Genomic DNA, 27630 nt, shown 5'->3' with positions numbered 1-27630 from the left:
ATTAAGGTGTTTCTTTCAGTTGAAACTTCATGTGCAGCAGTTTTGAATTTAGGGCATGGGACCAAAGGTTTTTAGGATGTCCAGACAGTTGGATGATAGACTAAACAGGTGGATGGTCAAATCCTAAAGCAATGGTAAGAAACTGATTATCTGTAACAAAAAAAGGAAGATGTATGTTCTTTGTAAGTGCTCTCTGTCCTTCTGTGAGAACTAGAGGAACAGAATTCTGTAGGGATTACTCAAGAAGACAGTAGTTATGAAGTAATTATTCAGTATTTCTGAGGTGCTCTCCAGTGTGGTTTTGGGCTGTGATAAACTGATGTTAATGTAAACTAAATGTTCAGTGGTTAATTAGGGTCTGCGTCAGCTTTACCAGTGCTAACGTTCCCAAGCACAGCCTACTGCAGACAACATTACTGCCGCCAGGTAGACTAATATGGGATACTTATTTAATTAAAAATCCAGAAAAAAAGCTGTACCTCCCACCCATTCATTGTGTGAGCTGTGCCACCATAACTCTGGTCTTTAAATAGACTACATCCAAGCTTGCACAAAGTTGGAGAAAAGCAAAACAATCCTTTTTCTCAGAATTCATACGACTTTAGAATTGGTATATTTAGAGACTGAGTAGGGTAGCAGAGAGTCCACAAGTGGAGACGTATTTCCCACTTTGAGTTCAGCTTCATACATTTTTTCAGTATGACAATCTCATGGGAAGCAGAACTCTGTGCTTGGTAGGGTGTGCATTGGGCGATTGGGCTTCTGTAAGCCAGTGTAGACATGATAATTACTTGGCACAGCAATGTACATTTATTGTTACTCTCTTAGTAAACAGACTGCAAAGAGTGTAATAATAATAATGTCAAAACACAAGTGCTTGTGATCTAAATGTCATTAAAAATGCCTCATGCAAGGTGGACACATAGATAACATGTAGTGAACACACAGATTCTTTAGGTAAGAGAAATCTTAACTGTAGAGAGCAAGAGGTTGAATCATTTTATGCACTATACAGCATCACTAATGAAGAATTCATTAAGTCCTGAAGGAAGCCCAAACCAGCTGCATAATGTTACTAGGTAGCATTACTAAGACTTTGAAGCAGTTCCCAACAGGACAGTCCCCTCACCCCATGCATGCATATTCCATTCAACATGCTGGCACATGGTCAGTGATATCATTTTATATAAAGCAAGGATCTCTTTCTACCTTCTATGTCATTCCCATCCTTAATTTCATTGTTAATGTTAAACTAGTAAGCCACCCCATAGCACACATGATTAGCAGTATGCCTACTTTCTTATTACAGCATGAGTGAGTAATATTCTTTTTTTTTAAAGGGTCATTGGGGGTCAGAAGATGATTTTTTTATCTTACTTCTATGTTCTATATAATATTAAATAACTTGCAAATGTACAAGTAGCTATTACTAATCTGTATTTTCATCTAACCCAAACTAACCTGTGGAGAAAGTCATGCTGGTGTGATTTTTTTCCTGTTTCCAGTAATGTACTGTGTGCCCCCAAAATATTAATATGAACACCCAGTGCCAATGCTTCCTTTATGCAAGCAGCAGGCCATGGATTGACTAGTCATAGGTGCATAGGTAGCTACTAGGTATGCAGTCAGTGAGAGCATTAAAGAGCCTAGCCCAAATTCCCTAGTTGCTCCAAAGCACTGTCTAGCTAAATGAATTGTTCAAGGTCACACAGCAGGCAAATGAAAGTGGAAAGATTCAAACCCTGTACCAGTGGAATAGGAAACAGCTCATTAACAAATCAGAGATTTAATCATCTGCACTAACTGCCAGGTAAGAAAGATACATACATATGTATTGCCATCTTCAGAGAACATGGAATATTCCTCCAGTCTGTGACAGGGACAGAATACTTGCTGTTTTAACACATTACCTTCTGAACTATCCACTAATCCAGGATATCCACAATGTAGTTGCCACCAAGTCTTTGTCCACTTCAAAAGCAGGACATCCATGTCTATCCTTAACAGGAAGACTGCCTAATTTAGGTGAGGGACCAGCTAGAAAGAGCTGACAAAATCTTTATACTACAATGTCCAATCTCATCCCTTCACAAGCCAGATATAGTTAAGGGACCATCTTGGATACAAAGACCTGTAGTTTGTCATTCCCACAGGAAATACCATGGTTCCCATTTCCTTCTTTTCCCTGGCTGCCCTGTAACAACTCATGACTACAAGAACCATCCTAAAGGATACAGTGTACTCTTCAATTGCTATAATCTACTACGCACAAGGAATTTCCAGTTTTACCTGGGAAGTTTCCACTTTCAGCACATTCACTTCTTGCAGTTTAATTCCTCTGGGTTACCTCTCCATAAAGAATTCTACAGATTGTCATCACAGGTACAAATACAGGGCACGGATGTTATTTGTGGAGTCTATGAGGGACTAGACACTGACCTCAAATAACTCCAGCCTAACTCTTGGTGCTTATCTGGGTCCCTTAAGTGTCCTGGATATTTGGAGTGACAGAGACAAAGTCAGATACATCAGCATAAAAGAGATGGCCATCTTTTATATGCTTCAAATCTTCAGATCAGTTTTGACCCAGCCTAGTCACACACATTTTCACAGTGATATTATCTGTTAACAAATTGAGGCATGCATTCATATCCCATGTGTAGGCTACTCATGATGACCTGGGATCTGCAATCAAAAGAGAACAAATATCTCTGTGTTCATTACATTCCATCAGCACAAAATGCCTTAGCAGATCACCTGAACGGACCTACACCCAGTCACCATAAATGAAAGATTAACCCAAGGGTCATCTATAAAATCACCTTACTTTTTGGCATACTGAAGATAGGCCTGCTGTGTAGACAAACAACTACCAATCTCAAATTTCTGATCCAGGTACCACTCAAAATAATAACAATGCATGTGAGTGTTCTCTGAAATAAGAATTTTCTGTATGCTTTTCCTCTCCTACCTCTAATACCCAAGGTATTGGGGAAGGTAATGCAGGACAGGCGTAACTTGATCCAGGTGGTGCCACTGTGGATAACACAACACTGTCACTACCTGCTTAAGTAATGAGGTAGAAAAGGTCCAAGGGGTTTTCTCATCCCAAGCAAATTTTCTTTCTTAGCAGCAAGGGACCCTTGTGGACTTGAACCTAAAACACTTAAGACCCACAATTGGGACAATCTCAAATTGCTATTCCTTCCATTCTGAGGCACTGAGAATCATAAAGGAGACCAAAAGCCTCAGATAGAAAATCTTACCTTGCAAAGTAGACCAGTTATTCACTCTCTTGCAAAAATAATGTCATTTGTCACAGGACAGCTTTAGTTAAGCAAGCCATCCTTTACCTTTTCTACCTTATCTGTTAGAAGTCTTTCTTTATGTGTCATGTAAGGTGTACCTGTCAGACATTTCAGTTTTCCTACACCATAAAACTACCATTAGCAGCTGCACCTTCAGTGAAATTATTCTTTTGAAAGGGCCACTGCAGTAAGGGCCATAAGGAAGCAGGGTGCTTCCTCCATGGAACCCTGAATTTCATTTTGGAAAAGAAATACCCTTTTCCTTTTGAACCAGCAGATTTAGTCCCTAAGAATTTCTTTCAATACATCAGCTACGAGAATTTAAGACTGGGCCCTTATTCGCAGACTGCTTTCACAGTCCTTCACAAAGACAAGGTAGCTGTTAGTACCAGTCCCTCATTCTTATCAAAACTGGTCTCAGAACTGGCACTAAATAAAATCTTGGGTATTTTTTCCAAATCCACAAAACAAAAGAAGAAATCTTGTACGTACCACCTGGTTGTGCAGGAATTACTCTAGGTTTATTTCAACATAGAAAAGAATTTCAGGTACTTTTTTATATCCCTCATGCCAGACAAGCAAGTAAGACCCACTTTTAAATAATCCCTGTCCAAAATGGTCGGCAGGCTGCAATGCCTTTTGTTGTTTGGTTGTTATTATTTTGGGAAGAGAACTGATTTCCCTTTTGGAGGGTGCCTTCTCACCTTAGGACCCCAGCACTTTTCTGAAAGTCAGACCTTCTGACCAACTTAGTGGGCTAGATAAACACACTTTTTAGTGGCCACCTTTATTACGTAACATAAAGAAAATACACAAAAAGGTAGTGTAGACCTCTCCAAATGACGTCCTTGTCGTGGGAGTGGGTGGCACTAGGATGTATGGTTAGATATGTACTTGCACGTGATTGCCACACATTGTAACTGACATTGCAGCACAGCTCCTGCTTTGATACCTACAGGTATGGTGAGTAAGCTCACACAGCTGCACTTTCTGTCCCTCAGCAGTATTTGATATAGTCAGAGTCTATCATTTTATTCAGTTGGTCGTTTCAGGTTGGTCTTATCATCACTGGTCTGTTCACTATCAGTTTTCTTAATGGGATCCATTGCTAACACTTAAAAAAGGGAGATAGGTAGAGTCACACATGAGACATATTTTCAGACGTTCTTAAATATAATAAGACTTTATAGGAACTCAAAATCAAACTGTAGAAATGGCTGGAGTGATTACAACAGAAAAAGTTATCAGTCAGTAAGAGCTTCTGCCTGTCACAATACAAAGTCTCACTCAGTAGGACTTCAGTTACTGATTAGCCAGAGAGTAATGTATTTTGTTTGGTCGACTTTGGTGGTGGTGCTGTGGTAGCTTTGTCACCTCACAGTAAGCTGTTGTCCTGTTCGATTGTCAGCTAGAGCTTCTTCTGTGTGGAGACATGCGTGAATGGGCGTACATTCGTTGAAGTTTGTGCGTCAGGGCCGGCAACTCGGCACGTAAAAATCTACTGCCAATCATTAGCGGACCGGAATTCCGCTGTGGCGACCCCTAACCGGGAAAAGCCGAAAGACGCAACAACAATGTATTTTGTTTGGTATTTCTAGATGTTTGTTCACACTAGAGATAAGGTGGGTAAGTCAAACCAGATTACAAGGATCCCTTTCCCTTTGTTCATATTGGAGTTCACATTCCTTTCTTGACCTGGCCAGGGCATTTGACACAACACCCCACTCGGGCATTGTTAACAAACTTAAGGGGTTAGGTATAGACCATTATGTCACCCGGTGGATAGCCAGCTGGCTCAGAGACAGGACCCAGAAAGTTAGAATTGAGGAATCCACCTATACTAAGAGGTCAGCCACAAGTGGATTCCCTCAGGGATTGGTCCTGGGACTGCTTCTTTTTGGGATTTCTCATAAAACAGCAAAACCTCTTGTGTAATTCCACAGAGTCAAGTCAAATTCATGCTTCCAAAATGCAAAACTTTAAATCCAGATCATTTGAACAGCTGAGTTTATTGACTAAATCACAAAAAATAAAAAGACTGTTAAGCGCTTTCGTCCCTCAACAACAAGCAAGGGTTCGCTTGTTAATCCATCCAGGATGTAGTTATCATTTAGTGTGTTATTATTGTTATCTAGTTACTGTTTAGATAATTTGTAGCTCTGTGTTTTACTTCTTATTTCTCGATGTTGTGATTAGAGCTTACTACTCAATTGTCCCTAATTTGCTGCTGTATTTCTCCATGTCATGATCACCTCTACTGTATAACTAACTTGATTGTTATTGTTTACCATCTACCATGTCATTCTGTGGAGCTTTTCTCCCCGGGCCTCCGCTGAAAAAGAACCTGTGTCCAGTCGGACTTTCCTGGTAAATAAATAAATAAATCATATGCAGTATAATGTGAACAAAACACTTATCTGTTGTGCAGAAACATTTAGATTGGATATTTAAGTGTGTGAAAATGTACATGTGGTCATTTTGTTGTGATCTTGAGGTGGTCCTTATTACAATATGTCTGAGCAACACTTATTTATTCGTCTGATAAATTAAGTGGATAAGAGAAGTGACCTCTTTCTTCCATTACCTAGAAAAACGAAAAAATGTACATAACAGAGAATATATGACTAACATAACAGAAGTAGCAGACACGCAATAACACAGCAAAAGAACATTAAAGAAAGACAAAAGTGTGGAAATTACATTTAGGAGTTTGTGACAAGACAGTCACAACATAAATTGTAAACTAGTACAGGACTGTTTCACATCAGTAAGTAAGTTGTAAGTTATTTTTAATTTATTTTGTTACTAGTCCATTAAACACTGCTGACAAATTGGACCCCCCCCCATCCAGCCTGCTTGGAATGTAGTGATGATGACATCAGGCTGACAGTGGGCAATCATACTTTTATTCCCTAAACCCCGCTCCGTCAGTAGTTACAGGCACTTTGCCATAGCAGACCTTATAATGCTGGGCCCATACATAAGTGTGGGCCTTACAGTGCAGGGCCCAGGCATGTATATGTGCTTGTACATATACAAAGAAGCCCAAGCTGCAGTGCAGTAGTACATTGATGTACCTGTCAGTAGATACTCTCAACTGCTGCACTACCAAATCTCCAGCAGATGGCAGTCACAGCAGCCAAAACCACCTCCTACTTCAGATGACTGTTCCAGCACTCAAGCTACAATTCACAGTTTAACTGGGTCATAGTCAAAGCTGCATTTCTTTGTCATGGAGCCTGCAGTAAATAAGCAGTGTGTTATATCTGGCTCTTTAAGAAATTATTTAATCATATTTAACTGTCTGAGTGAAAAATTGTGCCAGCTTAATCCTGAACTCAACTGTTCTAGAAACTTCCCTGACCACAGAGGTCAAAGATTTCACAGGACAATGTATGAAAAGGCTATCACCAAGTTTAGTACATGTCCTAGGAATGGTTAGCATTTGTGGTATCTGGAAAAAATGCATTTCTCTATTAATCAGTGTAGCAAAAAGCTTATTGATAAGTGGGGCAACAGTCAAGAAAATGCTCATTGCAGGCAACAAACCAAGTGCTAAGTCAGCCGGAAAGCCATCAAACTTTCTGGAGGAAAAGTTAAATGGTGTTTTTCGTCACATGATATATAATTAAAGCCAAGTTAAAATGACAGAAGCTCAATTAAAACTATACGCACATCTGAGTGGTCAAAACTCAAAAGTATACATCATGTTGTCAGATATTGTAACATACAACTTAATTTGTATAAGTAATGGCAGAATGTAATTAATGGCAGAATATCTCTAAAATGTAAAACAAAACATAGGAAACAAGTTTAACAATGTCCTTATTTAGTCTGACAAGAGACATGCTGAATACTGTATGCATTTTGTTTTCTTGTCATCTGCAGTTTATTACAGGATGACTGTAGGCAACTTGCACAATAAGCACCGTAAAACAAAATAAAATCAGTGGAAATAAGTAAGAAGTGAACAGCTCTTTATTTTCATAGAGGCAAGCCTGTGTCTCATTAACCCCAACATTTCGAAATATAAAGTGCAATTAAAAAAAGTTCTGAAAATTGCTGCTAACACCTTTACAACATTTTCTGTTGGGGGGGTTCATTCCCACACCCCAGTGTTCAGAGCAGTGGTACTTGTATATCACCGTACTTCGGAGTAAGGGAATGCTCTAAGATACTGCATCCTTGGATTTATATATTTACATATCAGGCTAGTAAGACTAATGGGTCTATAATTACCAGGGTCCATGGTTGGGCCACCCTTGTCTAATGACATTACAATGGCTGTTTTCCAGGCTTCAGGAGTGTAACCAGTGGAAAGGTTCATAGGTTGGTACTAGGCTATCGGCCCTAGGGCCTATACAAGCCTAGCCATAACAATTTCCTGGATATTTCTTCCCACAATATTTACTTCCCTGGACCCCTATCTAGCAGGGTGACTGACGTGATCCCCGGGGTGAATTTCCTATCTCCCATCCAATCGTCAAGGTTCCTTTTGAAGAGGGCCAAGGAGGCGCTCTGCTTTACATGTATAGGCAGTCTATTCCAGAGTATGGGGAGTCTCTGGGTCAGGAACCTATCCCTCCAGCATGTTTTGTTCATTGTGATGACAAGGTTTAGATCCCTGGAGCGTGTGGCTCTGAGGGATTGGGATTTCTTTAAGTGGAGCATGTCCAACAGCTCAGGGTTTGACATGGCCTTGTATGTTAAGCAGAGATCATTTATATTAAAAAGTTTAAGCAGGGGTTCAGAAAGGCCATATTTGGCACTGATAGTCAGGCAACCTGGTATTTTGTCAGGGGCCCATGGCTGAGGTATTATTTATTTTTGAAAGCATTTTCCAAAGTGGATTTTTTCAGTATGTCCAAACACATGAAGTCTTAAAAACAAATGCACATCTTCATTTTTCAGTCTTTGTGTCTTTCGGCTTTTCCCGGTTAGGGGTCGCCACAGCTGAACTCCTGTCCGCTAATGATTGGCAGTAGATTTTTACGTACTGGCTTGCCGGGCCTAACGCACAATCTTCAACGAAGGAACGCCCATTCACGCATGTCGCAACATAGAAGACACTCTAACTGAGAATCGAACGGGCAACGTCTAACTGTGAGGCGACAACGCTACCGTAGCACCACCACCGCATATTTACCACAATTCTATCACCATGTAAAATGCAGATAATTTTTGACAGAATGCTCGGAATACAACAAAAATAGCAGGGGTGCATTTAAGTGATCTGTGTACCACATAACACTCAAATTCCTTCTTGTTAGCAAGCAACATTTAAAGCTGTATGTAATCTATATGCTACACTGTCTGCCATTTGGCCACTGCAATGTGTCCATGGTCTTTGTATTAAGCTTTTAGCTCCTGTGTTTTCATACTTTTGGACAAGAGTGATTAGTGCCTACCTGGATGACTCCTTTATTCAAGCTACCTCAGAGGAGAATCACAGGAAGTCCGTAACTTACAACTCTCTTTTCCTTACCAATCTGGGAGTCTTGTTCAACCTATAGACGTCAAGCATTGCTCAGTCTTTCACAAAGATTTTCCTGGAATCAGTTTTAGATACCAAAGCAGATACAGTATCCTTGTCACAGGAAAAATCTCTCTTCCTTTATCAGTTCTTCACCCAGACTCCCTTGAGCAGCTACCTGATGGCCATAGTTTTCTTGAAAGCTCTAGGTTATGTGTCATCTTTTAATGAGTCCCCTAGGAAGACTACAGTTGAGAAAACCCAGTGATAGCTTAATTTTTTTAAACATCCAAGCAATGGGTAAAATGTTTGCACATTCAATAGAAACTGCAAGGAAGACCCAGCCAAACTAGAACCTTCACTGTGTAATACCTTAAACCTCCTGTAATGGAGACCCATGGGATGTAAGGGGTTTTAAGGACCAGTGTTTCAGATATGTGGCTTGTGAATGCCCATGACATTTTACTTTTTTTTTTTAATTTTAAGTCTTTATGGGAACATTCAGGCCAATAAAGCCAAACTCTGCTAGCTGCAAACATGACATGTTTCAGACTTACTATAACCTTGTCAGTACAGCATAAGTGGATTGTCTGGCTAAGGCTTCAAAGTCAGTAGGATGCTCACAAAGCTTAAGGTGCCTGCAAAATATCTGAAACAACATCCCGTAGCTTGGCTTTTTCTTGCAGTGTAACATTTTCACCCTGTAGCTGAGTCTTTCTTGCAGTTTTCATTATTATTGTTATTATTATTTTTTTTTTTGTGAGCAGTGTAACTAGGGCAGGTTAAAGGAACAGCTGACACAGGCACTAACTCTCAGGGGACATGATTAAGCAGGTGCCAGTAGTGCAGATGTGTGGTCCCCGCATACATTTATAAACGCAGGTAATGCATTTAAGGCATCTCTCTCAACTTCTTTGCTCAAGAATTCTGGAGGGACAGTTTTTAAATATCAATCTAATTCACTTAAAAAGTGAACAGAGTAACAGATGTTGCATTTTCTGAACAATATGAATTATAAACTTCCAAATTCTAGCATTACTGCCAGAGTGTAGTCCTCAGTGAGTTACCAGAAAATAAAAAGAAATCTGTGAGGAACAGGGCACACATATGAGGCAAAAATCAAGGATGATGTGTAAAAAAAAGTGTGAAAGTATTTTAACTGTGGCAAACTGTTTGTTAAATTTGTATAAAACAGCTTCTCTCCCTCTCTCTCTCTCTCTCCCTTGCTCCTACAGCTGTCAATGGGAGTGAGTGGCAACTGCCAGTGGTGTAGGAGTGACCATACCCTCCCCGCATTTGTTAATGAAATGCTGCTACCGCATTTATGGTCACACTGAAGCACTCAGTGTGCTAGACTGACTTGCTAAAGTTTAAAGAGGAAGAGCTGTTTTCGTTTCTACTCACTTGACGTTGGGGGTGTGCCAGTGCAGGGAACTGCACAGGGCTCCAAATGGGCAAGCTATGGTCCTGGTGAGCAGTTTTCCCATAATATGAGATCCCTCTTACTTTCTCTGTAAAGGCAACGTACCTGTGGTGGACATATCATGTCAGAGCCAGTTCTGGACATGACTTAGTCAGCTCTGGAGCCATTTGAAACTAATGGTGGTCAGTCATAATGTATGCACTACAGATTCTGATGAGTTCTTCACCCATGTACCCTGCATAAAGTGACCGACATGCAAGGGTACTCCCAGTCTTATCCATTTTGCAGCTTGATCATAACTGCCTGGTATGTGATGTGGAAGTATGGCCTCTAACTCTAAGCAGTCTACAATATCCATTGAGCAGAACACAGTTACAGACTATTTTAGCAGGTTCTTAGACAATGTGCATGAATGGAAATTGGACAAGGAGGTCTTTTGAAATATAATGCAAAAGTGGAGGACTCCAAAGATAGATTTGTCTGCCTCCAAATACCACCATCAGATAAGGAAATTCTGCTTGCAAGCTCCAGTACAGGGGGTCTAGGTAATGAACACATACATTTTCCATCACATAGAACATCGAACCCTGGCTTTCTGTATTACCCTCTTCCCATCCTATTTATCTGAAAAGTACTTCTAAAAGCAAGAAGAGAAATTGAAAGGCTCATCTTAATAACTTCACCCAGCCAAAGACGGTAACAGTGGTTATCCCAATAAGTGCAGAACGTGCTTGGAAGCTTCTCTCTCCCTTCTGTTCCCTTGTAATCTCCTGACCCACCTTTGGGAAAATCCCTAGTGCAGTATCCCTCAGCCTCAGCACAAGGATGATTTTAGCCTACTCCATATTTAAAAATCTGTTTTCCCCAGTGGTGATTTGAATATTGAAGGATTCTAGAGAGCTTAACTACAAGAAGTCTTACTTGGCTATGTGGAATAGATTCTCAGCCAAAAGCAATAAACAGATGGAGTCAGGATCTTCCTCTGAACATCTTATTCTGAGGTACCTAGTCTGTTATATGCCTCCCTTAATGTCTGTTTGTCAATTATCTTGAATTGCCTCCCTGTAAACCACCCCTTTCTCTTTATACCATTAAATGGTCCTACATCATAGGCCTCCCAGGAACTGTACCCCTCATGATCTGAACTTTGTCATTAAAACTTAACTCTTCCTCCATCTAAGCTTATTAGATTTGTTGTTTTGAAGTTAATTTCATGAAGATTCTTTTTAAGTGGTCATCGTCTATTTTAGGACAATAGTTGATGTATAAGCACAGATGAATAAAGAAACTTATAATATAACTTCCATAAGGATAAAGTAACCTTTAAAACATATCCTTTCTTTATGCCTAGAGTAGTTTCAAGGTTGAACTTATAACCAGTCATCCAATTACCCTTCCTCCAATGTTCAGAGTAAGAGAGAGAGACAGAATCCTGCACATACAGTATGTACACAGACACCTATAGTATCACAAGGGTCTATATTAGAAGATAGAATGTTTAGGTGATCAAACACCTAAACATCGATCTTCTAATATCGAAAGCAAAAAAACGGCAATGGCAAATGGCCAATTTAAAGCAGGGAAAGATTTCCCTTGGCCGTTTGCCGGATTTTGCCATTTCCCATACTGTAGTGATCTCGGAGTTGGTATATTTAGTTAGGGGGGGTGTGGGGGCACAGCCCCTCGCGTCGGGGGTATGGGGGGATGAAGACCCCCACTTACTTTAGATGTAAAGTTATTTATTTTTTTGTGGCCAAAGGATGTGTTTCCCTGGGACGTTCGACGTTCTGAGGTTCGATATTAGAAGGTCAATGTTTAGGTGTTCGATCACCTAAACATTCGATCTTCTAATATAGACCCTATTACAAAAGCATAACCAAGAACCTCAGGAATTCAAACCAGCATTTTGTCATTTTCATACCAAGAAAATAGAAAATATCTGTGGTTGAGTATCCTCAGTCTAAATGGTTGGTTACAAGGTCAAGCAAGGGTAAAAATCTACCAGGATAGTCACTACTACAGCTGTTGGCTAAGGCAGGGGAGAAATGGCTCCTGAAGGTACTCATAGCAGTATGGAAAGAAAGATGTATTACAAATGACTGAAGACTAAGCATACTAGTCCCAGCATACAAGAACAAAGGGTCCATCCACAACTGTGGACAGTACAGAGGTACTCAACTCCTGTCACACTGCATGAAGGTTCTGGAAAAGGTGACTGATAAATAAAAATGCAGAGTAGTTGAAAGTAAGATAAGAGATGAGCAGTTCAGATTCAGGTCAGAATGCGGCACAACTGACCACATGTTTTCAGTGAGATGGATAATTAAGAAGAAGCTAGAGATAAGGAAGGAGTCCTACTGAGCATTCCTAGACTTAGAGAAAGCACATGACTAGGTCCCAAGAAAACTGATTTGGGCAGTTGTGCAGTGATTTCAAGTCCCAGAAACATTAGTAGAATTAGTACAGGCTATGTATGTACAAAGACCCAGTAACTCAAGTAGGAATAGTGTTCATTCTCAAAGAGGGATTCCCAGTTGTGCTGAGTATGCATCACTGTTCAACTCTTGGCCCACTGATCCTCATACTGGTGATGGTATATATTAGCAAACAGGTCAAAGGGAACAGTTCAATCAAGTTGCTGTATGCAGATGATGCAGCATTAGAAGCAGACTCTAAGCAAGAATTTCAGCAAAAGATAGGGGAATGGAATGGAATGCAAAACTGAAGGTACATGGGATGAAACTAGGTGAAGACAGTTGTAATGGCAACAAATGGAGGGAATTAGAAGAGGTTGATTATTGAAATAGAATGGAAAATTGTGGAACAGGTTAACAGTTTAAAGTATCTTGGAGTGGTGGTAGAGGAGAAGAGAAAGCTGAATGAGGGGGTCAAAGCTAGAATCAGAGGGGCTGCAGCCAATTGGCACAGAGCATCAGAGGTAGTGTATGACAGGAAGATGTTAAAAAAGCTGAAAAGTAAGGTGTACAAAACAGTGGTGTGACTAGCACTACTGTATGATACAGAAACCTGGGCCATAAAGGAAGAGCAGTTGAGGCAGCTAGAGGTGATATAGATAAAATGCCTGAGATGGGTAGTAGGATGCACACCATGGGACAAATGAAGAAATGAGAATACTGGAGGAGAAGCCAAAGTAGCTCCAATTGCAAAGAAGGCCAAAGAGAACAGATTACAGTGGTTTAGGCACATGTGCAGAAAAGCAAAAGACAATCGGATGAACAAGATTTGGGAGGGACAGGAAGAATGCAAGAAGAAACAAGGATGTCCACCAAAGAAGTGGATGGATTGTGCGAGAGAAGACATAAAGAATACATAGAACAACCTACATCAGTGATAATGAGGTAAGCTTGTCATTTCGTGATCAGTGGTGTTAGTTATCCTATAGATTAGTAAGTAATGATGTTCTTCATGTTTCACTGTTGCAGTCATCACATTTAGGTTATCCCTGCCAGGGTAGCCCTCGGCCGCCCCAAATACCAGAGACTTAGTATTTCCACATCGGTTGCTGTTGCTTGAGGACTGATGTCAGGTCATCGGTAGTACAAAATAAGGCAGCCGATGCCATTACATCAGTCTTTCTTGCCTTGGAGCCCGAAGCAGAAGCAGTTAGCATGAGTGCCGGTAGGCTGCTACCTGACTTTTCATCTACCAAATTGTAGTTAAAGTCTTCTAAAGCTAAGTACCCTGTTGGGGATCCTTTTTTCTTGCACTAACTGATATCAGAAAAAGTTAATAATTGTCTCGCCTGTGGAAAGCAAATAACATACCAAGACTTCCACTCTTACTGCATCACTTGTTTAGGTCCAGACCACGATGTCCCTCGTTGTCGCTTCTGTGCTTTGTTCAATGCCAGAACTATCTGTTGTCAGGCCCTTATTGTAGCCAGATATTTTTGCTTACAGTCCTTGAATTCCGATATGGCTTTGATAAGCCGTCCGATAGCAGATCTTCCGAAAAAAACATAAAGATAAAGACAGAGACAGACTACGCAGATCCAAGCCTACCGACGATGCCTCTGTTAAGCTAGTCGTCAGTTCTCCGGTACTCATTGAGGCGCTTTTACAGCTCCGATACCCACTTCTGTTGATTCACAGGCTGCTACCGAGACCCTTTCAGAGTCTGATATGCCGCAAAACTCATCTTCGACTAAGGATCCTGTGGTCGTCTCTACCTTGGATGGGTCCGGAGCTGCTGAGCAGGCACCGGCTTCCGAGGAAGTCCTTCACACTACCGAATCTTGACACAAACTAACGTCTTCTTTCGTAACTACCATTCTTTCTAAAACTACAGAGTTTCTTAGGCCCAGGGTACAAACCACACTGAAGAAACCGACGACCCACCCTCAGGCGCGTGCTACCTTGCCTCAGTCTCAAATGCTTAAACTGATGGAAGACCTTATCATGCTGATCAGGGGAAACCAAGCTACCCTCTCCAAAAGGAAAAAAGATCTGTCCCCTGTAGTTTTGTCTGAACAAAAGTCAGATGCATCTGATGCATCTGAATATGAAGACATGCAACCCCTCTCCACTTATGAGGAATCTGATGCAGATGATTCCATTCCTTCACCCTCTACCCCAGAAGATTTTTCTTTTGGGGAAACCCTGCATACTTTAAGGGAGCATTTCCAGTGGGAGAATCAGGACTACCCTCAGTCTAAAAAGAGATTCAGGGAATTCCTAGATCTTCCACAACACAGACCCTTGGACATTCCCCCCAGTCCTGGATGTTGTGGAGGATGTTTTCCTCGAATCCAGCTTGACTCCTGATACCCTTCCTCCTGCTCCCAGAAAACCAAACAGGTACTATAGAGTCCCTGACTCACACAAATATCTTTTTTAAAAATCCTGCAGCTGACCCTGAGGTCATATCTCAAGTGCCAAAAGGGATAAAAGCAACCTCTGCTAAGAATCCACCCCCTCAGACAGGGATTTGCCGAGCACTGGATAGATGGGGTAAAAAAGAATACACCTTGGATACTCTTGCTATCAGGGCACTAAATTGTCAGTTCCATATGCTGAAATTTCAGCAACATACCTTGGAATTCCTTAAACAAAAAATGTCTTCATTTCCTGCTTGGGCAGAATCTAAAGATTTACAATAGTTAATGCATTCTGCAAGTCAAGTAACTAAACACACCTCACACTGTGGTGTTGATGCCGTAGAAGCTTCTTGCAGGGCAGCAGTCACGGGATCTGTCATTAGAAGGCATGCATGGCTTGAGGAACAGCCCCTGCCAGACTGTGTCACATCTAAATTGTTAGATGCCCCTTGCACTAAAAGATGTAAGAAAAAGCAAAATCAATGCAAACAGTTAAGGACTTATTGCAGGTCCAGCCACCTAGGTTCAGCAGGCATTGTTCCTCCAAACACTGGTCCTTTCCTGCTCCCAGTAAATTGGCCAAGCCTAGACCCCATGGAAGCAGACCCCCCCCCCCCGCTCCCGACAGCAGCCCCAGGGAATGCAGAGATGTTCTACGTGTTTCACTGTTGCAGTCATCACACTTGGGTTATCTGCCTGCAGGTAGCCCTGAGTCGGCCCGAATACCAGAGTCTTGGGATTTCTGCTTCAGATGATGTCACATCTTCCATGACGTCAGGTCGTCAAGGTATAAAACATGCAGCTGATGCCATTACATCAGCTTTTCTTGCCGAGGGGAGCCCGAAGCATAAGCAGTACGCAAGTGCCGGTCGGCCACCTCCTAAAAATTTCATTTTTCGAGTTTCAAACCTGAAGTCGTCGAAAAGATAAGTACCTCGTTGGGGATCCTTTTTTCTTGCTCTAACCGATGTCAGAAAAAATTAATAATTGTCTTGCCTGTGGAAAGCAAATACCTCACAAAGATTTTCATTCTTACTGCGTCACCTGTTTAGTCCCAGACCACAGCGTTCCTCACTGTCGGTTTTGTGCCCTGTTCAATGCCCAAACTATTCGTCGTCAGGCTATTTTTGTCGCTAAATTCTTTCACTCTAGTTCTCCGTATTTCAAAATTGGTTTGATAAGCCATCCAACTACCGATCTTCCGAAAAAGTGTAAGGATAAAGACAGAGACAGACCGCATAGATCCAAAGCTGCAGGCGACTCTTCCGCTAAGCTAGTTGCCTATCCGCCAGTACTCACTGAGGCGCTTTCGCAGCCCCTGATACCCACTTCTAGAGATTCGCAGGCCTCTACTGAGACCCATTCGGAGTCCGGGTATGCCACAATATGTTTCTTCGACTATGGAACCTGCGGATGTCTCTACCTTGGATTGGTCCAGAGCCACTGTGCAGGCACAGGTGTCTGAGGGTGTATTCAGGCCTTCCAGTGTTCATATTAAACCGACTACTTTGTTTCAAACCAAAAATACTGAATTTCTCAGGCCCAGAGTTCGCACTATGCCTAGGAAACCGATGACCAAAGCACATTCTCAGGCCCCCATGCCACAGAAACAAATGCTTAGAATGGCTGAAGACCTTATTACTTTAATTATGGGAAGCCAGCCTTCCCCCTTCCAAAAGACCAAGAACTGATTTTCCTTCTGATTCTTCGGATCATGAGTCCGATGACTCTGATCCTTCTGATTACCAGGACATACCTTTATCTGCCTATGAGGATTCTGATGCAGAGGATTCCATTCCTTCTGCTTCTCCACCAGAGGATTTTTCTTTTGGTGAAACCCTGCCTACTCTCAGGGAGCATTTCCACTGGGAGTGCCAGGACTACCCACAGTCCAAAAAGAGACTCAGGGAATTTTTAAACTTGCCTCAGCACAGGCCTCTAGCTATCCCTCCTGTTCTGGAAATTGTAGATGATGTCTTCATGGAATCTAGTCTTACCCCTGATACTTTGCCACCAGCTCCCAGGAAATCTGACAGGTACTACAGAGTACCTGACTCTCACAAATTCCTATTTAAGAATCCTACTGCAGATCCAGAGACCATTTCCCAGGGACCTAAAGGCATTAAGGCAACTACAGCCAAAAACCCTACCCCTTCAGACAGGGATTCTATGGCTTTAGACAGATGGGGTAAGAAGGTATATACCTCTGCTACTCTTGCCATCAGGGCTTTAAATTGCCAGTTTCAAATTTTAAAGGATCAGCAACATATCATATAACTAATTAAACAGAAAATTATGTTGATCCCTGATTGTGCAGAACATAAAGATTTACAAGAGTTAATGCATTCTGCTAACCAAGTTGGAAAACATACATTGCAATGTGGTTTTGATGCCTTAGAAGCATCTTGCAGGGCTGCTGTCACTGGGTCTGTTCTTAGAAGGCATGCTTGGCTTAAGGAACAAATCTTGCTAGGCCATGTCAAAGCAAAATTACTAGATGCTCCATTAAACCATGAACATCTGTTTAGCACTAAAGCAGAAGAAGTCCTCAAAAATATGGAGGAAAAAGCTAAATCTATACAAACTGTTAAAGATTTCCTACAGGTACAGCCACCTAGATTCAGTTGTCATTGCCCTGTTAAAAACTGGTCTTTTCCAGTCCCTCCCAGACCTTCTCAGTCCAAACCAAGGGGCTGCAGACCACCAAGACTACAGTCTCAGGGTATACATAGATCTAAACAATGGAGTGCTCCCACCTCAAAAACATGGAGTAGAAAGCCACCATCCTAGGGAAAAGTTCACAATGACGTGTCCTTTGTCCTTCCAAGCCTTGCTCAAGTACTTGCACCCTTAGGAGGAAAACTAGCCCTGCATGCAAAAAAAAACTGGGAGTACATTACCCAGGACAGATGGGTCTTGAACATTGCATTCCAAGGATACAGATTCTACTTCCACTCACTGCCGACCCCAAGCGGATGGCCAGACCTCCCCCCAAACCAGTGGGCAGAGGCCCAGAAGCAAGTACTTTCTCTTCTCAGTGTCAAGGCTATTCAACCCATCCCAGCAGAGAAAATGGGACAAGGTTTTACTCCAGGCTGTTTCTGGTACCCAGAAAAGAAAACTCTTGGTGCCCTATCCTGGATCTGTCTATTCTCAACACCTTCCTGGTGGTTCCAAGATTCAGAATGCTTACTCTCCAACAGCTGCTTCCTATGCTAGCCATGGACTCCTGGCTAGCCACCCTAGACTTAAAGAAAGCTTATATGCACATCCCCATAATGGAATATTGCAGGAAATATCTACGTTTCAGAGCAGGCTCTGTGCACTACCAGTTCTCTGCATTTCCCTTTGGCTTATCTACTGCGCCCAGGGTATTCACAAAGTGCCTAGCTCCAGCCATTGCATATTGCAGGCAGAGAAAAATTCAAATTTACCCATGCTTGGACGATTGCCTGATTCAGGCAGACAGTCAGGAATTGCTACTTCAGCACCTGGCATGTGTAAAGAGACTTCAAACTTTACTGGGGTTTACCATCAACCAAAAGAAATCACATCTGGTATCTAGTCAAAAGATTGTATTCCTGGGAGCAAGCTTGAACACAACTTCCCAGATGGCATTCCTCACTCCATAAAAACAGATTTATTTGACAAACTACTTCAATCTACTGGCCACCCAAATCCAGCTATCTGCAAGAAAAATACTGCAAGCCCTAGGATTCGTGGCCTCTTGCATTCTACTAATTCCATATGCAAGACTGCATATGAGGAAACTTCAGTGGTTTTTAAAAAGTCTCTGGTGTCAACATTCTTAGGACCTGGAAACAATGATTTCTATCATTCCTTGCCTAAGGTCAGAGTTCGTTTGGTGGGCAGAGGCCTGCTACCACAAAAAGGGACTCCCTTTCACTCAACGCCCTGCCGCACAAACCCTAACAGCAGATGCATCAGACTATGGATGGGGGGCTCACATGGCAGGAAAATGCATTCAAGGCAAATGGAGCCCAAAACAAATGCACCTGCATATCAGTCAGAAAGAAATGTTAGCTGTACTGAATGCACTGACAGCCTTCAAATACCTTATTCTTCCAGGGCAACTATTGATAAAGACAGATAACACCACAGTTATGTGGTTCATAAATAAGCAGGGGGGAACCCATTCCTACCCACTCTGCAGGTTAGGCATGGCTCTGTGGAACACAGCTTTGAGCAAGTGCACCTGCAAGCTCAATTCCTGCCAGGCAAACTAAATTCACTGGCAGACGACTTAAGCAGAAATCTAATGGACCCCACACGAGTGGAAACTGGAACCCAAATCATTCAAGCTTCTGATCCACAGGTGGGGGGCACCAGAGATAGACCTCTTTGCTTCCCCGCAGAACTATCAATTGAGCAAATATTGCACCAGAACTCCCCACAGCCAAGCATGGAAAGTGGATGCTCTGTCCTTTACATGGGAAAACCTCTCAATCTATGCCTTTCCCCCTCTGCCCCTTCTCTCGAAGGTTGTACTAAAGATCAGACAGGACAAGCCAAGGACAATCCTGATTGCACCAGACTGGTCACGCCAGCACTGGTACACACTTTTGCGCAGTCTGACAGTAATACCACCATGGCACCTGCCTCAGACCCCTTCCCTGCTGTCCCAGCAGGAGGGCCAGATTTTGCATCCTCAGCTGCAAACCCTGAACCTAGCAGCCTGGCTCATCCCCAGAACACATCACCAGCAACCCTCAGTAAACAGGTGCTGGATGTCATCCTTGAGGCAAGGAGGCCTAGTACTAGGAAATCCTATTCAGAAAAGTGGAAAAGATACTGTTCTTGGAGCCTCTCTCAGGGAATGGGCACAACCGTGCCCAACTTACCTCAAATACTAAATTGCCTAACAGAACTGCTCCACAAAGGCCTATCCTTCTCTTCCATTAAGATTCATACCTCTGCCATCTCAGCTCATTACAATACTGAACCACTCCTCTTCTCTCACCCTCTGGGCAAACAGTTCCTGAGAGGAGCCTAAATTTAAGACCCCCCCCCAGGAGAGCTGCCATTCCAGCCTGGGACCTTAACTTTGTACTGGAGAACTCACGCTTCCTCCCTTTGAACCTGCAGCTACAGCAGAGTTAAAATTCCTCTCTTGGAAAACAGTCTTACTTCTAGCCATCACTTCAGCAAGAAGAGTACCTGAATTGCAGGCCCTTATGGCCGTAGAACCCTTCATTGTCTTCCATGCAGACAGGGTTTCCCTCAGGACTTACCCATCATTTATGCTCAAGGTGGTATCTAGTGTGGCTTTAAACCAATCCATTCATTTGCCAACCTTTTTCCCTAATCCTCAAAATAAAGGGGAAAGGATCCTGTACTCCCTGGATGTGCACAGGTAGCTTAGGTTCTACCTGGACAGGACTAACCTTTCCGAAAATCTGACCAGCTGCTAGTCAGCTTTGCTACAGGGGCAGAGGCCAAGGCCATTTCAAAGCAAACCATTTCTAAATGGCTAGCACACTGTATCCATTTCTGCTACAAACACCATGGAAAACCTACCCCACAGGGGATCAGTACTCATTCCACTAGGGTTACCTCAACCTCTACAGCATTTCTCAGGGGAGTCCCTACCAGGGACATCCTGGAAGCTGCAACCTGGAGTTCTGTACACACCTTCACCAAGCATTACCACTTAACTATCTTTTATAAATCCAGAGTTGGACTTGCCACAGCAGTCTTACAAGGCCTGCTAGCCAGCCCTAATGCTTCTTGACTGCCTTCACCTTTCCTCAGCTTTGGGAATCAACCCAAGTGTGATGACTGCAACAGTGAAACACAAAGAACATAGTACAGTTGTGTACACTTACCATAAATGTAGATGTTCGAGTGTATTCACTGTTGCAGTCCTGGTTACCCTCCCTCCAGCCCCCTGACTTCTTTATACTTTCTACTTATCCTTTTTTTTTACCATATCTTATAACAATGGTATCTACTTTTTACTGGAGGTGTTCCACACCATGTAATTGCTCCCTATTTTGGGGGCTCCTGACATCTGGGGCAAGAAAAACTGATGTAATGGCATCGGCTGCATGTTTTATACCCCTGACAACCTGAAGTCATGGAAGAAGCGACAGCATCTGATGCAGAAATCTGGTATTCAGGCCGACTGAGGTTTACCTGCAGGCAGATAACCTAAGTGTGATGACTGCAACAGTGAATACACTTGAACATCTGCATTTACAGTAAGTGTACACAACTGTACTATCTAAGCAGTGGAACCAGGGAGTTCTAAGCCACCCTGTTATGGTAAGAACTCACAAATTGACTCACCTCCTCCACCTCCTCCCTCTGCCCACCGTCACTTACCTAGGAGGAAAACTCTCCTTTCACTCAAGCACCTGGGCCACCATTACCAAGGACCACTGGGTTCTGAACATTGTGTCTCAGGGATACAAATTTTCCTTCCACACCCTTTCAACCCCAAAAGGGTTCCCAGATTCAACACCAAATCAGTGGGCAGAGGCACAAAAGCAAATCCTTTCCCTGCTCTCTGAGGGCAGTAGAGCACATTCCTGCAGAACAGATAGGCCAAGGTTTCTACTCCAGACTTTTTGTGGTGCCCAGAAAAGAGGGCGCCTGGTGCCCCATCCTTGATCTATCCATTTTAAACACCTTTCTGGTGATCCCAAAATTCAAAATGCTCACCCTCCAACAGCTGCTACCCATGCTGTCCAAGGATGCTTGGCTAGCCACCCTGGATCTGAAAGAGGCTTACGTCCACATTCCTATCAGGGAATCATGCAGGAAATATCTCTGCTTCAGGACAGGATCTTAGCACTTTCAGTTCTCTGTGCTTCCCTTTGGCTTATCTACTGCTCCCAGAGTTTTCATAAAATGTCTGGCTCCGGCTATTGCCTTTTGCAGACAAAGAAATATTCAGATTTACCCTTACCTAAATGACTTATTCAGGCAGACAGCCAGGAAAAGCTGCTCAAGCACCTGGCCTTTGTAAAGACCCTACTAACCTCCCTAGGGTACACAGTCAACAAAAAGAAATTCAAACAGGTGCCCACCCAAAGGATAGTCTTCCTGGGAACAAGTCTGGACACAGCATCCCAGATGGCATACCTTACTCCAGAGAAACAAATTTTCCTGACAGCCTACTTCTCTCAACTAGCCACCAGGCCCCAGCTATCTGCAAGGAAGATCCTGCAAGCTCTGGGGTTCATGGTATCTTGCATACTACTCATTCCATATGCGGAAACTTCAGTGGTACCTAAAGGGCCTTTGGTGTCAATGCTTTCAAGACCTGGAAACTCTTCTACCTAAAATTCCTTGCCTCAGAAAAGATTTTCTTTGGTGGGCAACAGCATGCTCCTACAACAAGGGAATGTCTTTCTCCCCACCCCACCCCCACCACCCAGACCCTCACCACAGACGCATCAGACTACACTTGGGGTACACACCTGCTGGCAGGTGCATACAGGGCCAGTGGAGCCCACAGTACATCAATCAAAAAGAGATAATGGCTGTGCAGCACGCCTTGATAGCTTTCAAGCCCCTTCTCTCCTCAGGAGCTCTCCTGATCAAAACAGACAACACCACTGTGATGTGGTACATCAACAAGCAGGGAGGGACTTACTCCTACCCTCTATGCAGGCTGGCCATGACCCTTTGGCACACAGCCTTTGCCATGCAGCTACACTTGTTAGCACAATTCCTACCAGGCTCTCTCAACTCCCTGGCAGACCAGTTAAGCAGAAATCTTCTGGACCCACATGAGTGGCAACTCAACAGAAGTACCTTCACCCTAATAACTCAGAAATGGAGAACCCCGAAGGTCGACCTCTTTGCCTCCCACTCCAACCATCAGCTCAGCAAATTCTGCACCAGGGAGCATCACTGCATGGCTTGGAAAGTGGATGCTCTGTCCTTCCCCTGGGTCAGTCTATCGGTGTATGCCTTTACTCCCCTACCTGTCATACTCAGGGTACTGCTCAAAATAAGGGAGAAAAAAACAAGGACCATTCTTATAGCTCCAGACTGGCCCTGGCAGCACTGGTACCCCTTGCTGCGCAGCTTGTCCCTGCTACCCCCATGGCATCTTCCTCAGATTCCAAACCTCCTGACCCAGAGGGAAGGGGAATTCATGCATCCCCAATTGCAGACACTCAATTTGGCAGCTTGGCTTATTCCCTAACCCCAAACCAATCTGCCAATCTCATTAAACAGGTTTTGGATGTTATCCATGAGGCCAGATGTCCTAGCACCAGAAAGTCTTATGCTGATAAATGGAAATGGTTCTGCACCTGGATCCAGGCTAAGGGAGCCAATACGGCACAGCCCTCCCTCCCTCTCATCCTGGATTACTTAGCTGACCTACTACACAGTGGCCTCTCTTTCTCTACAAAAGTCATGCCTCTGCTATTTCTGCCCATATTCCCACTGAGCAGCCCCTTTTTCTCACACCCTTTGATCAAACAGTTCCTAAGAGGGGCTAGCAACTTGAGGCCACCCAGCAGGGCCCCAACACCAGCTTGGGACCTTAAATTTGTATTGGAAAAGCTAACCCTTCCCCCTTTCAAACCAGCTGCTTCTGCAGAGCTAAAATTTCTCTCCTGGAGGATAGCATTCCATTTGGCCATCGCTTCACCCAGAAGAGTCTCTGAGCTGCAAGCACTCATGGCTGTTCTTCGTGTTTCACTGTTGCAGTCATCACATTTGGGTTGATTCCCAAAGCTGAGGAAAAGGGTGGAGGCAGTCAAGGAAAAATGCAGACAGGGTATCCCTCAGAACTAACCCATCCTTCATGCCCAAGGTGGTGTCCAGTGTGGCTCTCAACCAATCCATTCATTTGCCACCTTTTTTTCTAATCCCCAGAACAAGGGGGAAAGGATTCTTCACTCTCTAGATGTGCACAGACAGCTCATATTCTATCTAGACAGGACTAAATCCTTCAGGAAGTCTGATCAACTACTGGTTAGCTTTGCTACAGGGGCAGAAGGCAAAGCCATCTCCAAGCAAACCATTTCCAAATGGATAGCACACTGCATCAATTTCTGCTACAAACAGCATGGAAAGCCTCCTCTCAAGGGGGTCAAGACACACTCTACCAGAGCAGCCTCAACCTCTGCAGCTTTCCTCAGAGGAGTCCCCACCAGAGATATCCTGGAAGCTGACACCTGGACATTTGTTCACACTTTTACCAAGCATTACCACCTGCCTCTCCTCTCCAAATCCAGGGCAGGGTTTGCCTCTGCAGTCTTGCAAGGCATCGTAGCCAGCCCCTAGTTTCCTTGACTGCTTCCACCCTTTTCCTCAGCTTTGGGAATCAACCCAAATGTGATGACTGCAACAATGAAACACAAAGAACATAGTACAGTTGTGTACACTTACCATACATGTAGATGTTAGTGTGTATTCACTGTTGTAGTCCTGGTTTCCCCCCTCCATCCCCTTTTTTTTTCTCTTTTTCCTTATAAAGGACATATTGGTATTTATTTTCCACTGGTGGGGTTCTTCCACCAGAGCCTGCCCTCCTTCCTTGGGGCTCCTGACAGGTTAAGGCAAGAAAAACTGATGTAATGGCATCAGCTGCCTTACTTTATACTACTGACAACCTGACGTCAGTCCTCAAGCGACAGCAACTGACGCAGAAATACTAAGTTTCTGGTACTCGGGCCAGCCAAGGGCTACCCTGGCAGGGATAATCCAAATGTGATGACTGCAACAGTGAATACACTCGAACATCTACATTTATGGTAAGTGTACACAACTGTACTTTCCTACATGTACATGCATTTTAGCATCTGTTTACTTTCCATGGCAGTAATTCAGTGCAGGCTGCTTACCTTTCAACCTCTGAACATAAAATGACATAGCACAGGTCCCAAAAGAGGAGCAATTTCTTATTTTTTGGACTAGAAACCCTTTAGATACTAGACACCATGTGCTTATTGGTAAAGTATATTTTGTATAGGCTTAGCTCGGTTATTTAATACAGTTTGTATCATATCCTTGAACAGTCTGCGTTTTTGAAGAAAGTCAGAAGTTCAGTAAAACCAAGAGGAGCAAATCTGAGATCAAAACATCAAGTGCTGTGCCTAAATAATAGCACTTGAGACTATGGCAAGCTCTTAATTGCCCAGCACCTCTAATTGAAAAACAAACAAAACAGAGAGTTTCACAAAGCTGAACCTCAGGTTGGGCTATACAGCAGCTCAGTACTGCACATCCATGTGCATCAAGGAACTTGCATACTTATGATCCATGCACAGGAAGCAATGCATGTTACTGCAGCTGCCCTTTGCACTACAACTTGCCATTTGCATCAAGGAACTTGCATACTTATGATCCATGCACAGGAAGCAATGCATGTTACTGCAGCTGCCCTTTGCACTACAACTTGCCATTTGCATCAAGGAACTTGCATACCTATGATCCATGCATAGGAAGCAATGCATGTTACTGCAGCTGCTCTTTGCACTACAACTTGCCATTTGCATCAAGGAACTTGCATACCTATGATCCATGCATAGGAAGCAGTGCATGTTACTGCAGCTGCTCTTTGCAGCTAGAACTTACATCATGTATTCTTCTAAAATGTGATAATGAACTTCAGCATAACAGCTGTTGGGTGCAACAGCATATTCAGGGACTCATGGCTTTGCTGACCTGCCTTGCAGCTCAGTGCAGTGTACTATACATGCCAATTTGATATTAGACATTCATGAGGGCTTTTTTCTGGACCCTCCTCTTGAATCACACATAGTTAACAGCAAGAAAAATCACTTTACACAGGCTAATAACGACCTGTGCAGCATTTTTCTTATGAATTTCTTCCATTGTATACTCAGGAAATCAGCTTTTTAAAGATAAAAAAGTGACATTTTCTTGGCTATACTTTTTAATATATTTTAAAGGACTGTAAGGACTGCTGATAAGAAAACTAGAAAGTAGTCTGCATTACCATTGGGAAGAAAAGATGGTTTTAAAAAATGTAAACACTGTTTGAATATTAATGTAAAACAGTATGTGTTTGTGCTATTGTAGACTTCTATTACTGATGAATTAAATGAACCTGATGCGCAAGTAATAATGCAAACTGAAGGATTGATACAGAGAAGTGATTGTGTAAGGAACATTATTTTTCATGTACACTAAAGCAGAGTTAATAAGTAGCAAGTAAAACAGCCTTGAAGACCAAAAGTACACCTATACTAGCAGTGGCTTAGGGTTAAAGAACTGCAACACATGGCTTCTTCTGCATAATAAAGTACTGTAAATGCAAAGATGTTCACAAGTAAGGGAGCTGTAAAATCTGTCACAAGCTTAACTTTAAGGCTCTTGATTACCACACAAATCCTGGATCTGCAGCTAGCTTGCGCTCACACACAATGATTCAGCATTTACCTTCTGTAAAAGATAATATAATGTGGTACTACACAAATGTTATAGAATTGGGATTATCCCTGCACTTTTGATGTATTACTGGTGAAGTTTTCCATCCGCGGTGGTGCAGCGGTAGCATTGTTGCCTCACAGCAAGAGGTTCTCCCGTTCGATTCTCGGCTGGAGTGCGGGAGTGCCTTCTGTGTGGAGTCTGCATGTCCTCCCCATGGTTGGATGGGCGTTCGAAAGACATGCGTAAATGGGCATGCCTTTGTTGAAGGTTGGACGTTGAGCTGGCACCTCGGCATTTGTGAAAATCTACTGCCAATCATTAGCGGACTGGAGTTCCGCTGTGGCGACCCCATAACCAGGAAAAGCCGAAAGACAACAACAACTGGTGAAGTTTTCCATATCAACAACAGAGGGACAAAAATACTATACTATAATGCAGCTCTTTTAGATCATTGAAGAGGTATGGGAAGAAAGGATGAAACCATACTTGGAAAGATTAAGGAAACAATGAAAAACAAGGTTTATGAAATAATGAACAGTTCAGAAGCATAGTTTCTTTATTTAGAAAAGGTTTAAGTATCATTGTTCTTGGGGAAATAAAAACTCAAGAAAAGTAAACATTGGCATAGGAATAACAGATCAGTAAGGGAGGGCTGGCCTGTTGCAAGAGGCAAAGTGTTTGCTTGATTTCAGAATGCAACCTTAATTTCAAAAGGTGAGCCTGGAGGCAAAAGAGAGGTAATAAGGTAATGTTATTCAGCTTTTGTTATTCTGGGAGTGGAGGACAATGTTCCTTATTCTTGCTGCAGTGGCATGCACAGTGCAAAACAAACTGCATCGGAGAATGTAGGAACTTTGTAGTGGGTGCGTACCTGTGTAGTAAGTTTGAATCAGCCTGACCGCAGTGACCACCCATCTGCAGTACAAGTCTTTGCTGCCCTCAGATTTGCAAAATAACAGTATCACTCTCTGCTGCCCCCCAGTGTTTGCAGTATGACAACATCACTCCTTGGTGTCCCTAGGTATGCAGTACAATATTATCAGTCCATGCTGTCCCCCCAGATTTACAGTGTCATAGTATCACTTTTGCTCTTCCAAACCTGTAGTGTGGCAGCATTACTCCCTCCTGCCCCCAACATCTAAGGTATCCTATCACTTCTTACTGCCCCCCCCCAAGTTTGATATGTAACAGTACCTATCCTTTCTGT

General features: G+C 42.9%; 1 protein-coding gene across 5 annotated transcripts in view; it reads left to right on the top strand.

Annotated features, from left to right (window-relative positions):
* TCF7 (transcription factor 7) overlaps positions 1–27630 on the top strand; it is a 1045913-nt gene that overhangs the window by 987156 nt on the left and 31127 nt on the right. The window lies entirely within an intron of this gene.

The sequence above is a fragment of the Protopterus annectens genome, chromosome 4.part0 (assembly GCF_019279795.1).
Source record: "Protopterus annectens isolate FY-2018-M chromosome 4.part0, PAN1.0, whole genome shotgun sequence".
In the NCBI taxonomy this organism is placed as follows: Eukaryota; Metazoa; Chordata; order Ceratodontiformes; family Protopteridae; genus Protopterus; species Protopterus annectens.
Note: the sequence above shows the minus strand (reverse complement) of the source record. Positions and strands in the feature narration are given on the sequence as shown.